The following is a 13,726-nucleotide window of genomic DNA, read 5'->3' as shown; positions in this document are numbered from 1 at the left end:
GGAGATCTCTATTACAATGGTGATGGCTATGGCTATGGAGGAGATTGGAGATGGAATGGATGAACTATGATGGTGGATCTCCTTCGTTGTGGTGTAGATGGATCCGATGGGTGACGGCTCTGTTTGTCAACAAATGGATCTCCCTTTGGCGTCGGGTCCTTCACAGAACTTATAGGTTTGACCTCGGGAAGGTTGCGGCACCCAGTACGGGCGGAAGGTACGGGCAGGGCTTGCCCGTAACGATGTCCATTAAACCTTCTGGAACCGCCTCTTCAAATTTGGTCAACTTTGTTGCACTTGTTACGCGATTTTCTTCAGTAATTGCAGGTCCATTTTTCATTACTAGGAAGCAGTGGCGCGGCGGCACACCGCGCCCGTGAGGCATGCAAGGAATGCCCTGCATTAGGGATAGGTATTGGCGCTAGGAATAATCATACAGAAGAGCAAGGAGCAGCCAACATTGTTAATAATAGATACTGTTAATAATAATTTTATTGCATGGTTCATTGACTTGGCCTAGACAAAGAGATCACAACAGAGCATAGATACTTGCCCAAATCAGAACATATTCTTGATGAGAAATCAGTAAAGCAGGATGGTAAGATGAATGTCTGTCATTGCCTAGTTTCTGAGACTTCAGTAGTCGTTGGAGAAGAGAATGATGGCTTAGTCTAGCAGGCGTGGTGGAAAAACTAAGACAGGGGATCTTCGATTATACAAAGCCACGTAATATTACAGTAGTTGAGGTATTACTTCATTAGAGGTACTCAATATTACAGTAGCTAATTGGTCTTACCATATACCTGAATTTAGTAAAAGAAATTTGATAACATAGTGGGACTATGAATCACTGAAATCTTCACTGGCAACCAATAATCTATCCACGGTGCTGCATTTTATAAATGTTGGTTGGTGGGAATATCACTGACCATTATTACATAAACCATAAAAGACTCTAAAGTCTAAATAAACCCCGGAGATGTATATTGCTGCAACTGGTGTAATTTATTAGTAACCTGTCAGTAAATGAAAACAAAGTGAACTTTAAAGGAACCCTTAAATCCGAAATCACAATTCCCAGATCCCAGCCAGCGGCACAATCACTTTCCATTGATAAGAGTTCAAGGACACGTACTTCAGCAGTATCCCTTCCATTGCTCAGATCGGATCCTACATGAAGTAATGCATGCAAGATCAGCACCACACGATCAGTAGATTTGCTTTACAAAGAAAAGAAAAACCAAGAAGTGAAGAGTAGGTGAAAGGTAAAGAAAGCTCTGTAGTCGCCAGGGCTACAGTAACCACCATGGGATAAATTAGAGATATCTACTCAAAAGAAGACATTACAATCACTTTCCATTGATAAGAGTACAAATTAAATGTGTCTTCTAGAGCCAGCTTCACATGAACCACCAATAACTGCACATGCCAACCACTGGCATAAAAAAAAACTTCAGTGTAAACCACAAATAGACAACAAAACAATGATCACCAAGTTGCTACAGAAAGTCATTCAAATACGTTGTTTAAATAATCAAAAAAATTGTGGAGTAGAAGACTGATATGGCAAAGCAGAGGTAAGTACACATAGGGAGTAAAATGTAAGGAAAACCGAAGAATAGTTTGTTGCACAAATCTGAAAGTTTATTAATTCTATCAGCAAGAAATTCAAGAATACAATTCCAACTGTCATCCAATAGTGTACTAAGAGCAATTCGAAGAGTATGCTGCTAAGTCCATTTCCCTAAGCACTGCAACAATTTTCAGTACGTACCAAACATATGTCTGTAATCTTCTTGCATGATTTTAAAAACATTTACCACTCCTTGCTTTCATGTTACCATCAAAACAGTAGATGGAAATACAATTAAACTACACCCTAGATGTCTGATCCTCACATCATGAGAAAAATAATGGCTTGTTTAGAAATGTATCTTGCAATTTAAAAAGGATAACTAACCTGAGGTTTCTCTTTGATGCAATTGGGGATATGTAAAGTCGTGTGTCAGCAGACATATTTGTAATCAACGTATTTACGACATCTTGATTCTTCACTCCTGATGCTATTGAATCCAACAGGGTAATCATGTCGTCGTGGACCTTGCCTTTCCTGTACTGAAAACGTAAGGTCACCCAAAAGAAGTATGAGCTTGTACACAAACCATCAAGTTGCTGATAAATTCTATGATCAATGTACTCCTTTCGCCATGAACGAAACACTCTCTCCAGGGTACAGAGAGAGAAAGAGAGAAGTGGCAGCTTGGAATGCAAAATAGAGAAATGGCAGGAGTAACAAAAGAGAGAGGCAGCACGCCAACCTACAGAGAAGTACTCTGCATTGGTAGACTTTGTGCAGCGGGACAAAAATGAGATTCAAGATTCTTCAAGGTACAAACAGGAGATACAACACCCAGACAAAAACACGTCAATGATCTGAAGCTGATCATATCACAATAGTAGCCGTGTTGTAGATTTGATTGCAGTGTCAAGGTACTTGAATCAATGAAAGCAGTATTTGTTTATCTCTGATAGATTGGTTTCAGACTTTAACCTAGAACTCAGTATATTATTCATATAAATAGAAGAAGGGAAATTTAAAGCTTAATGGTTGAATATCTATGTTAATCATATACAATGTTAAACTATAAACATTGCATACCTCCTAAGAGAATATAAAGAAGTAAAAAAAGGGAAGCAGCAACTATTTTTATTTTAGTTGTTCCGGAATTATGGATGACTGGCAATCTAACAGGTTCAGTGAATCAGGGGAATTATGTTATTAGCGCTCCAAACTTATTTTTCAGCAGTGTAACTGTTATGGTCGGTCTGACCTATACACGTAGGAAGCCCACTAGTGGTTAGTTATGGGCTTAGCCCAAGTAAATTAGGGGCTTAGCCCAAATAAATTAGGGTTTCGAGGAGGCCGTCCTCCTATATAAACACTTGTATCCCTTCAAGATTAATCAGACAATAATTCAGTATCATTACTGTCTCGTCTCCTGAAGGGAGACGGGAGAACCCTAGTCCCCCGCCGCACCAACCCTAGCCGCCTCCTTCTTCCTCCGCGACGGCGCCCAGCCGCCGGCGCCGAGCTTCCCAACCTCTCCGCCCTCACTTCCACCCTTACAACCTCCGCCCTAAACCCGGTAGAACCCTAGTCTCTACCACTTTGGTATCAGATTGCCTAGGTCTCATGGGTTCCAACAGCCCCCCCGTCGACACCATCGCCGCCACGTCCACCGCCTCCACCAACATCACTCCCGCCGCCATGACCGGCGCCCACGCGCTGCAGGGGGCCGCCGCTGCCGCCAACGGAGACCAGGCCGCCGCTGTCCCCACGGGCCTCGACCTCCTGCCCGCTACTTTGGCGGACCTCGCCGACAGCCTCCGCGCCATCCGCTTCGAGCTCGCGGAGATCAGGGCCGGCCAGCACCCGCCGCCCCCACCGTCCGCCGTTCCGCCGCCGCCCCCACCGACCGCGGTTCCGCCGCCGCCGCCACCGGCCGCCGCTACGCCGCCGCCCCCACCGACCGCCGCTACGCCGCCGCCCCCACCGCCCGCCTCCGCTGCCAGCCAGGGCCGGCCCGCGTGGTGGCCGCCGTCGCCCTCGCCGATTCCCACGTGGACCGACGCGGCGCCCGTCTACACCCATACTGCGCCGCGGACGACGGTCCAGCCGCCCGCCCATCGCCCTGGCGGTCCTGGCGGGTTTGCGGGGCCCTGCGCCGCAAGCACGTCCGTCAACCCAAGCCGCCAGGCGGACACCCCCGATGTCCCGCCCGTGGCACCGCAGCCGCCCCGCTTCACGAAGCTGGAGTTCGCCACCTACGACGGCGTCACCGACCCCCTGAACTGGCTGAACCAGTGTGAGCAGTTTTTTGGGGGCAGCGGACGCTCAGCACCGACCGCACATGGATCGCCTCCTATCACCTACGGGGCGCCGCGCAGACTTGGTACTACGCCCTCGAGCAGGACGAGGGCGGGATGCCGCCTTGGGAGCGTTTCCGCGACCTGTGCCTCCAGTGGTTTGGGCCGACCCTCCGTGGCAGCCGCCTCGCCGAGCTGGGATGCCTCGCCTTCACCACCACGGTCCAGGACTTCGCCGACCGCTTTCAGGCGCTCGCGTGCCATGCCCCGGGCGTCTCGGCACGCCAGCGCGCCGATCTCTTCGTCGGCGGCCTCCCCGACTACATCCGCGTAGACGTCGAGATGCGCGAGCCAGCGGACCTGCAGACGGCCATGTACTACGCACGAGCCTACGAGCAGCGCGCCCTCGCCATGCAGCAGGTCTACGCGCAGCGTGGTAGCGCTCGTCCCGCGCCCCGCCCCGCTCCGACGCCCACCGCCCCGCCACGCCCCGCACCGGCCGCTGCGCCCGCAGGCCCTCCTGCGCCAACTCGCCCCTTCAAACGGCTGACGGCTGCGGAGCAGCTTGAGCGGCGCCGCCAGGGGCTGTGCTTCAACTGCGACGAGAAGTACGCGCCGGGCCACACGTGCGCCCGCCTCTTCTACTTGGAGACCGTCGACGACGCCGACGTTGAGGCCCTCACCGCCGAGCTCGCGGCCGCCACCGTCACTCAGGCCGGCGTCACGACCTACGCGCCAGTCGACGCGTCCGCTTTCGTCGTGTCCCTCCATGCTATGGCGGGCATCAAAACGGCAAAGACGATGCTGCTTCCGGTGACGATCAAGGGGGAGCGTCTCACTGGGCTGGTGGACATGGGCTCCACGCACAACTTCCTGTCCAACACCGCCATGCGCCACCTCGCTCTCCAGCCGGCGGGATCGGATAAGTACAGCGTCACCGTCGCCAACGGGGATCGTCTTACGTGCCAGGGCGTGGCGCGACAGGTTCCCGTGCTCGTAGGCGACGAGCCGTTCTCCATCGACTGCGTCGGCATCGACTTGGGCTGCTACGACTTCATCCTCGGCCTCGACTTCCTGAGCACCTTAGGCCCCATCCTGTGGGACCTCGACGTGCTGTCCCTCATCTTCTGGCGCGAGGGCGGCCGCCGTGTTCACTGGACGGGCGTGGGCAGCACTGGCACATCCCCGCAGCTACACCTGATGGCCGCCGCGCTAGACGAGGCGCATCCGCTCCTGGCCGCCCTACTGCAGCAGCACGGCGACCTCTTCGACGAGCCGCAGGGCCTCCCCCCCTCGCGACCCTGTGACCACCGCATCCACCTGCTGCCGAACACGGCACCCGTAGCTGTGCCGCCGTACCGGTACCCCCAGCTGCAGAAGGACGAGCTCGAGCGCCAGGTGGCGGTCATGCTAGCACAGGGCATCATACGGATCTCGACGTCACCATTCTGCGCCCCCGTGCTCCTGGTGCGCAAGACCGACGGCACGTGGCGTTTCTGCATCGACTTCCGCGCCCTCAACACCGTCACGTCCAAGGACAAGTTCCCCATCCCCGTCGTGGATGAGCTCCTGGATGAGCTGCATGGCGCGCGCTTTTTCACCAAGCTCGACTTGCGCTCGGGCTATCATCAGGTGCGCATGCACCCGGACGACATCGCCAAGACGGCGTTCCGCACTCACCATGGCCACTACGAGTTTTTGGTGATGCCGTTCGGCCTCTCCAATGCGCCGGCGACCTTCCAGGCTCTGATGAACGACGTGCTCAGCCCCTACTTACGCCGCTTTGTGCTTGTTTTCTTTGATGATATTTTGATCTACAGCGCATCCTGGGCGGAGCACCTGCAACACGTGGCCATCATCTTCAACGAGCTTCGAGCGCATCGTCTTCACCTCAAGCGCTCGAAGTGCTCGTTTGGCACAACCTCCGTCGCATACTTGGGCCACGTCATCTCCGCCGACGGTGTCGCGATGGACGCGGACAAGGTCGCTGCCGTCGCCGCCTGGCCAACGCCCCAGTCGCCACGAGCTCTTCGCGGATTTTTGGGCCTCGCCGGATACTACCGGCGCTACATCCAGGACTTCGGTCTCATCGCCGCACCCCTCACGCGCCTGCTTCGCCGCGACGCTTTCTCCTGGGACGAGGAGGCGGCCACGGCCTTCGCCGCCCTGCAGCGGGCACTCACGACGGGTCCCGTTCTTCAGATGCCGGACTTCGACGAGCCGTTCGTGGTGGACTGCGACGCCTCCGGCATCGGCTTCGGCGCCGTCCTTCACCAGGGCGAGGGTCCACTCGCCTTCTTCAGTCGCCCCTTCGCCGCGCGCCACCACAAGCTCGCCGCATATGAGCGCGAGCTGATCGGGCTGGTCCATGCAGTGCGCCACTGGCGGGCGTATCTTTGGGGCCGGACATTCCGTGTGCGCACGGACCACTACACCCTGAAGTTCTTGCTGGATCAGCGCCTTTCCACCGGGCCGCAACACCAGTGGATCAGCAAGCTCTTCGGCTTCGACTTCACCGTCGAGTACCGCCCCGGCCGCCTCAACACAGTCGCTGACGCCCTGTCCCGCCGAGACGTTGACGATGCTGCGGACGCACCCACAGTCGGTGCAGCCCTCTGCATCCACTCCGGGCCATCTTTCGCCTTCATCAACGAGGTTCGCCGCGCTACTGCCACGGCTGTGGATGCGCAGCAGCTGCGCCAGCGCCTGGCCGACGGCGAGCTGGCCGCGCCCTGGCGCCTGGACGAGGGACTACTCCTCCATGGCCGCCGCATCTTCGTGCCGGATCATGGAGACCTGCGCCACCAGGCCTTGTCCTTGGCGCATTCTGCAGGTCACGAGGGCGCCCAGAAGACTCTGCACCGTCTCCGCGCTGATTTTTACATTCCAGGGGATGGCGCCCTGGTGCGCGACTGGGTGCGGGCGTGTGTCACATGCCAGCGGAACAAGACGGAGACGCTCCGTCCGGCAGGCTTGCTACAGCCACTGGACGTGCCGTCCCAGGTGTGGGCGGACATCTCGATGGACTTCATTGAGGGGCTGCCGAAGGTTGGCGGCAAGTCCGTCATCCTCACGGTGGTTGACCGCTTCTCCAAGTACGCGCACTTCATCGCCCTCGGCCATCCCTATACGGCGGCGTCCGTGGCACGCGCTTTCTTCGACGGCATCGTTCGCCTCCACGGGTTTCCATCCTCCATCGTCAGTGATCGTGATCCTGTGTTCACGGGTCACGTCTGGAGGGACCTTTTTGGGTTGGCGGGCGTGAAGCTCCGCATGAGTACGGCGTTTCATCCTCAGACGGACGGCCAGTCCGAGGTCGTCAACAAGATCATCGCCATGTACCTGCGCTGCATCACCGGGGATCGTCCACGAGCTTGGGTGGACTGGCTGGCGTGGGCCGAGTACTGCTACAACACGTCCTACCACTCCGCGCTGCACACTACTCCCTTTGAGGTGGTCTACGGGAGGCCACCACCGGCGATGCTTCCCTATACGGCTGGCACGGCCCGTACTGAGACGGTGGATGACCTGCTGCGTACCCGTGACGAGATACTGGCTGAGGCGCGCCAGCGACTTCTTCAGGCTTAGCAGCTGGCCAGGAAATACTATGATGCACACCATCGCGAGGCGGAGTTCGCGGTGGGCGATTGGGTCTGGCTACGCCTTCTTCACCGGACGACCCAGTCCTTGGACCCACGCTCCAGGCGCAAGTTGGGACCTCGTTACGCTGGTCCTTTCCGTGTGCTGGAGCGCATCGGCACGCTCGCCTACCGCCTTGAGTTGCCTGCAGGCTCGCGCCTCCACGATGTCTTCAACGTCGGCCTCCTGAAGGCCTACCGGGGCGACCCTCCTTCTGCACCACCAGCTCTTCCACCTACTTCGGATGGGCGTCTAGAGCCTGCCCCGGCGAGTGTGGCTCGCGTGTTGAAGGCCCAGCAGCGCCGTGGTGTTTGGCACGTCTTGGTACATTGGACCAGCCTGCCCGAGGATGAGGCGACTTGGGAGAAGCTTGAAGATCTCCGCCAGCAGTTTCCAGAAGTTCAGCTCGAGGACGAGCTGTTTGAGAAGGCGGGGAGAGATGTTATGGTCGGTCTGGCCTATACACGTAGGAAGCCCACTAGTGGCTAGTTATGGGCTTAGCCCAAGTAAATTAGGGGCTTAGCCCAAGTAAATTAGGGTTTCGAGGAGGCCGTCCTCCTATATAAACACTTGTATCCCTTCAAGATTAATCAGACAATAATTCAGTATCATTACTGTCTCGTCTCCTGAAGGGAGACGGGAGAACCCTAGTCCCCCGCCGCACCAACCCTAGCCGCCTCCTTCTTCCTCCGCGACGGCGCCCAGCCGCCGGCGCCGAGCTTCCCAACCTCTCCGCCCTCACTTCCACCCTTACAACCTCCGCCCTAAACCCGGTAGAACCCTAGTCTCTACCAGTAACATGCGATGTCTTGACAACAAATACATAAAATCAGATGCTAATTACTCAGCACGTGAAAAGCAAGAGACCAAGGTACATGCCTATCAGACTAAACCTAACAGTCCTACATGAATCTTCTCAATCAAAATTATCCAAGCATATGCATCATGAAATTAATCTTGCCTGCTTGTTCCACACACAAAACTCTAGTACATCAAAGCACTTCACAATAATTTATCACTTCATACAAAATTTTCATCAATTGGACCGGGAAACCAAATATAGTGGGTTGATTTATCCAAAAAAATACCACAGTTAGCAATAACGCGCCATCTCACATGGAATATCTAAAATGACCATTTAAGTCAACCTAAATGGTCCCTTGTTCATTTATCTATCTGTAATAAAATTCATTTTTTTTGAATAAACAGGGGCATACAACTTTAAGCAGTAGTGAAAATACATTACTTATTCTTCTCCTGTAGTTGTCAGCAACATACAGTTAAACATATAATGTTTTTGCATCCAAACCGAAAAGAATATAGAAACATGCTGGTAGAGTAATTTGCCAATTACCTAGGCGAATTCCCCTCTTTTGAGAGTCCATAACAAATGTAAAATTGTAGCTGAACTGGTATCCGTCGTTAAAACATTTGGTCCAACACATACCCAAATACTAATTCCTCAGAACAACCAGCAGGGGCACAAATTCCCACATTGTCAGAAGTGAGCCGTGGGCATGAAGGTCTACCATTCAGTCCAAAAGTGGACACAGTGTGATGTCGATCCAGCAGAAAATTGACCAATAGCAAGAACTAAGGGGACTATTATTTCACCAATTGTATCATTGGATGTGCATCTTCCATGACATCAATTTCCTGCATATGGATCATACAAACAACAATCAATCGAAAATGCATGAAGGAGAGAAGAAGGTATTACTTGCAAGTTATATGAATATGCACATAAATCTAAGGCATGACAGAGTTATGTGAATCTGAAGGTTAACAGCAAACACACTGAGGGGCCAAACAGGGAAAATGGAAAACGGAAAAGCAATGCATCACACAGGGAGTGGTTTTGTCAGTGCCATACTTACTTTCACACTCTCGTAATAGAGGATCTAGTGGCACAATCTGCATCCTTACATACACTACTATTGAGCACAACCGATAAGGTGGAACACAATCTTTTGGATCAGGTGAAACAACAAATAACCAACTAAAACCAATTTCGCGTACGATGTAAACCCAGGTTCTGGTTCAAAAACAAATGAGCAAGAGGGACCAACAATGGGTCCTATTACCGGGGCGGGGCAGGAGCGTGCCCGGGATGGCGCCCTTGGGGCGGAGCAGGCGCGGGCCTTGGACGGCCACCTTGGGGCAGTGGAAAAGGTAGCAGGAAACCCCTAGTCTACCTAGAAGCGAGATTAAATAGGAACATCAAGCCACGGAATTAAATAGCGTTGTCGAAACAGTTTCGGATAGTAAATGATATGAATATATAGATTGATGTAGTGACTCACAATAATATAGAAAACTACTTAATTGGCCTTATTTCCCTAAATCCACCCGGCTGTGTATTACACACAATGATCTGTTAAGAGAACCTAAATTTTTTAAGCTAAATGCAGTATACACTAACGTTTCTCTTGATGTTATTTCCATTTAAGTATAACCTAAAATACGAAGATCATCAGAGGGAGCATAAGTACATCTTTTTTAAAGTACATTCAGCTACCTAGTCTAATCATTGTCGGGAGGGAGAAAATTTGATGTTAGAGAAATTGTCTTTTCATACCAATGCTGAGAATAATAATTTTCATTGCGGTCGCAAAAGGCAGGCATGTGAGCAATTATTCAAGAAGGAGCTTGGTGGAGCATGGAAATAGTACATCGTGAATATTGATATTGCAGTAGCACTTGAAAGGACTATAGATACCTGATTTTTTCCAGAGAAGGTCACCAAATAATTTTACTGGTATATGAACACATAAATAATTTAAAGATGGGATATGTCCTAATTTTGTAGCATACCATGATCCCAATCTTGTAGTTGCCTCTAGCGACAACCCTGTCAAAAGCTCTCCATGCTTGCACCAATTGCTCTTCTAACCGTGCTCTTTGCTTTGGTTTACAGAGTTGCTCCACTGTAACATGCATATACTATCCTAATGGGATCAAATGAATGCATGACCACCTGCACGGAGGATCTTACCTAGCCTAGCGTGCCAATATAAACGGCTGAGTTCAAGTAGTACTACCTAGTGATAATTTTCAGCAGAAAATGAAAAAAAAATGGAAAGAAAAAATACAGAATTTCTGTTCATCTCAATTAATTAGCTCACTCTGCCAAGTTCAGGCTTACATCTCTAAAAATGAACGAAAATGTCATTTCAATCCTGAATACCAGCATTGCCCCGCTAAATCTCTACACCTAGTCCAACAAAAAGGAAGGGTCAGCTCATGATATGCTTGCATTAACATTTATAAGATAGGATACACTACCATCTCAGCAGAATAACAATCCCGCTTATTATGTTTTCTAGTATGTTTCAAATCAAGCAACACTGCTCAGCGATTATTTTCAGCAAAAAAATGAAAACGAAACAGAGAGGTTTTCTGTTCATCTCAATTAGTTACCTCAATCTTCTTGAGCCAGGTTCAGGCCTACATCATGGGAGAAACAACAAAATATCAATTAAATCCTCAAGCCAAAAATCACCTCCACTAAACATATTAATGCATCTGGTACACCTAGGCCAACAAAAAGGAAGGTCAACTGATGTTATGCTTCCATTTGTACTTACTCACACAGAAGTATGTAGCTGAATGAACCGATGAAGGCAACGATATTGCAACCTAGAGGAGAGACCAATAAAGAACCGTAGAAAAATAGTTTCAAGTCTAAGAAACACAACAACAAACATGTGGAGGGCACTAATACACTATAACCAGAATTTTCTGTTCCCAACATTCGACATGTGTGTGTGAGGAAGAGTTTTAACCTCTTGTCTTCTTCTTGATCCGGCCACCGCCGTTTTCCTCCGCCGCCGGGCTCTGCCTACTCCGCCCCGACGTGGACGCCGCCGGCCCCTGCCTGCTCTGCTCCGACGTTCCCGCCGCTAGCCCGCGCGTGCTCTGCCCCAGGACTGCGCCGCCACCGCCCCAAGGTCGCCGTCAAAGACCCGCGCCTGCTCCGCCCCAAGGGCGCCGTCCCGGGCACGCTCCTGCCCCGCCCCGCTGTCACCGCCGCGGGCACGCGCCTGCCCCATCCCCAAGGTCGCCGTCCCCGGCACGCTCCTGCTCTGCCCCGAGGTCGCCGCCACCGGCACGCACGTCGCCTTGGTCGTCCTTTGCTCCATCGCGGGAGCAGGCGGCGCCCTGGTTGGTTTATGAGTAGGGAGAGAAAAAAGAACAAAAAACCTATACAGGATGCACTTAAGCGGTTGGGCCTAGGAAAGGTGGGCACGTTGGAAGCTGATCAGTGAAAACTAGGTACCGCCCACCGCTTTGACTGCACGAAGGCCCGTAACCGGTAGCCGGTTGCCCTTCTCGATAATTTTTTTTTACGGAAATTGACCAATGTATTGTAGATATGTACGTGTTAAGATTAGATTGGAGGAGTGAGAGAGAAAATAGTTCATAAACAGTACCATCAGCAAGCATAGAGCGTGAAACTGATCAACTTTTATATAGGTAAGTATGATGTGATTCCCTACACACCATTCAAAGATAGGAGAGATTGCACATCTTTACCTTAATTAGTCATTAATAACAAATTGAGAGGTAAACTTAGTCAATTTCTTGACTTAGCTAAAGGTTTAAACGTGAGAAAAAGTGGCATATTTTACAGCCATCCAACGGATAGGGTTTGTGTGGAGGAGATGATAAGGCAGCCGAGCGCACCCCTCTTTATATACGCCGGAGGCAGCCGAGAGGTGTGGCACGCCTGGCATCGCCATGACTTTGTTGATAGACGTGGGCGGCAGCCGCTCGGTAGCCGATGCATCACCATTAACGTGGCGCAGACTGCCGAAGCGATGTCTTGTTGCCAGCTGGCGCGCCTGAGAAGACGCATCGACACATGACGCTGCTAGGCGGGCCCATGGGGAGATGCGAGCGGACACTCGACGCGAGCACACAACATCCGCCGAGACGCATCCGAGAAGCATATTTGAGCCACGTTTGCGTCTCCATGGACAGCCCAATCACTATTCGTCGGGCAGCTAGGCCTGGGTATAGGCGCATTTTTCGACCAACGCATTCCCAAATGGTCGTTCCGCATCCGTTTACGTCGCCCCGTTGGAGATGCCCTGAGGACATAGGTGTACAAATATACATCAATTATATTTGAAAGAAGAGAAAGTTTGTGTAAGTCTCATGTAAATTTCTACTAAAAGATAGCTCACAACCGTAAGTTAGTCTTATAATTAGTTAGTAAAACTCTAATCCTCTATCTCTGTACACTTAAACCAAATTTCTTGAACTTAAAAAAACCCAAATTTCTTCCTGCACCCGTGCATCCTCGATGAATGACCCGTGCAGTGGAAATAGTTTGTCCGCCCCTCGTGTGGCGGTTCGTGTCCCTGTCTTGCAGTCCCGACGCGATCGCGAGCTAAGGCCACCGTCACGAGGTTTCTGTCCTAGTTTTCCGGTGGCCTCTCCCCGAGTTGGTTCATGGATGGGGCTTCTCCTTTGTCCCATCCTATCCTCTCTAGTCCACGGTGGTAGGTCTTTGTTTCCTCGTTCCCAACCTCGCCTGGATCCCGTTATGTTTCCATACTGTACTTTTTTCTTTTCACCTAATCCAATTCCAAATCCCACTCCGCCATAGGCCTTCCGTTGTTTCTAGGGGACGCGATCGTATACCATGTATCCCTAGTGTTTCTTCTGAGTGAGGTTCATCAATGCTGGTGGGATGGAAAAAGTTGAGGGGCTCTTGAGTCCGCTGAATCTGTCAGATGCAGAATGGAAGGGAGAGTCCCACGAAGGCAGCCAATACTCCAATATGAGATTCATTGGGAGAGGGAGCCAGAGTTATCCGAATGCATTGCTAATGCTTGGGGCGAGGCTTGGGACAAACATGACTTGGGAGACATCATGCAAGGTCTGGATAAGGTAATATCCATGCTTATGAACTGGAGCAAGAAGAAATTTGGTAACATATTGTGAGAGCTAGACAAGGCAAGCAAAAAAATCTAGAAAATTTGAAACTGAACAATGCTAGTCACAGTGAAATTCGCCAAGTTGCTGATCACATGCAGGAAATGCTCTACAGAGAAGAGATGTTCTAGCTAGAACGCTCTTGCATAACTTGGCTGAAAGAACGCGACAGAAACACCAGGTTCTTCCATCAGAAAGCAGTCTAGCGGACATGAAGGAATATAATTAAGAGATTAAAGGATAATAATGGTGTTTGGAAGGATGTACCTATAGATAT

The 13,726-nt window shown here is 51.4% G+C and overlaps 1 long non-coding RNA gene across 3 annotated transcripts; it reads right to left on the bottom strand.

The window, feature by feature from the left end:
- Positions 1–849: 849 nt before the first annotated feature.
- LOC139836096 (uncharacterized) lies at positions 850–11,927 on the bottom strand. 3 transcript variants are annotated; one of them, XR_011752144.1, is made up of 4 exons: positions 10,321–11,927; positions 8,861–9,701; positions 1,961–2,115; positions 850–1,435 (listed from the first exon to the last, which is right to left on the bottom strand). It is a non-coding gene; the product is annotated as an uncharacterized lncRNA (long non-coding RNA). The 3 variants fall into 3 exon arrangements; XR_011752147.1 differs by having other exon boundaries at positions 1,961–2,110; XR_011752145.1 differs by having other exon boundaries at positions 8,861–9,162.
- Positions 11,928–13,726: the final 1,799 nt, after the last annotated feature.

This window comes from Lolium perenne, chromosome 2 (assembly GCF_019359855.2).
Source record: "Lolium perenne isolate Kyuss_39 chromosome 2, Kyuss_2.0, whole genome shotgun sequence".
Lineage (NCBI taxonomy): Eukaryota > Viridiplantae > Streptophyta > Magnoliopsida > Poales > Poaceae > Lolium > Lolium perenne.
The sequence above is the reverse complement of the archived record's forward strand: the minus strand, read 5'-3'. Positions and strand labels throughout refer to the sequence as shown.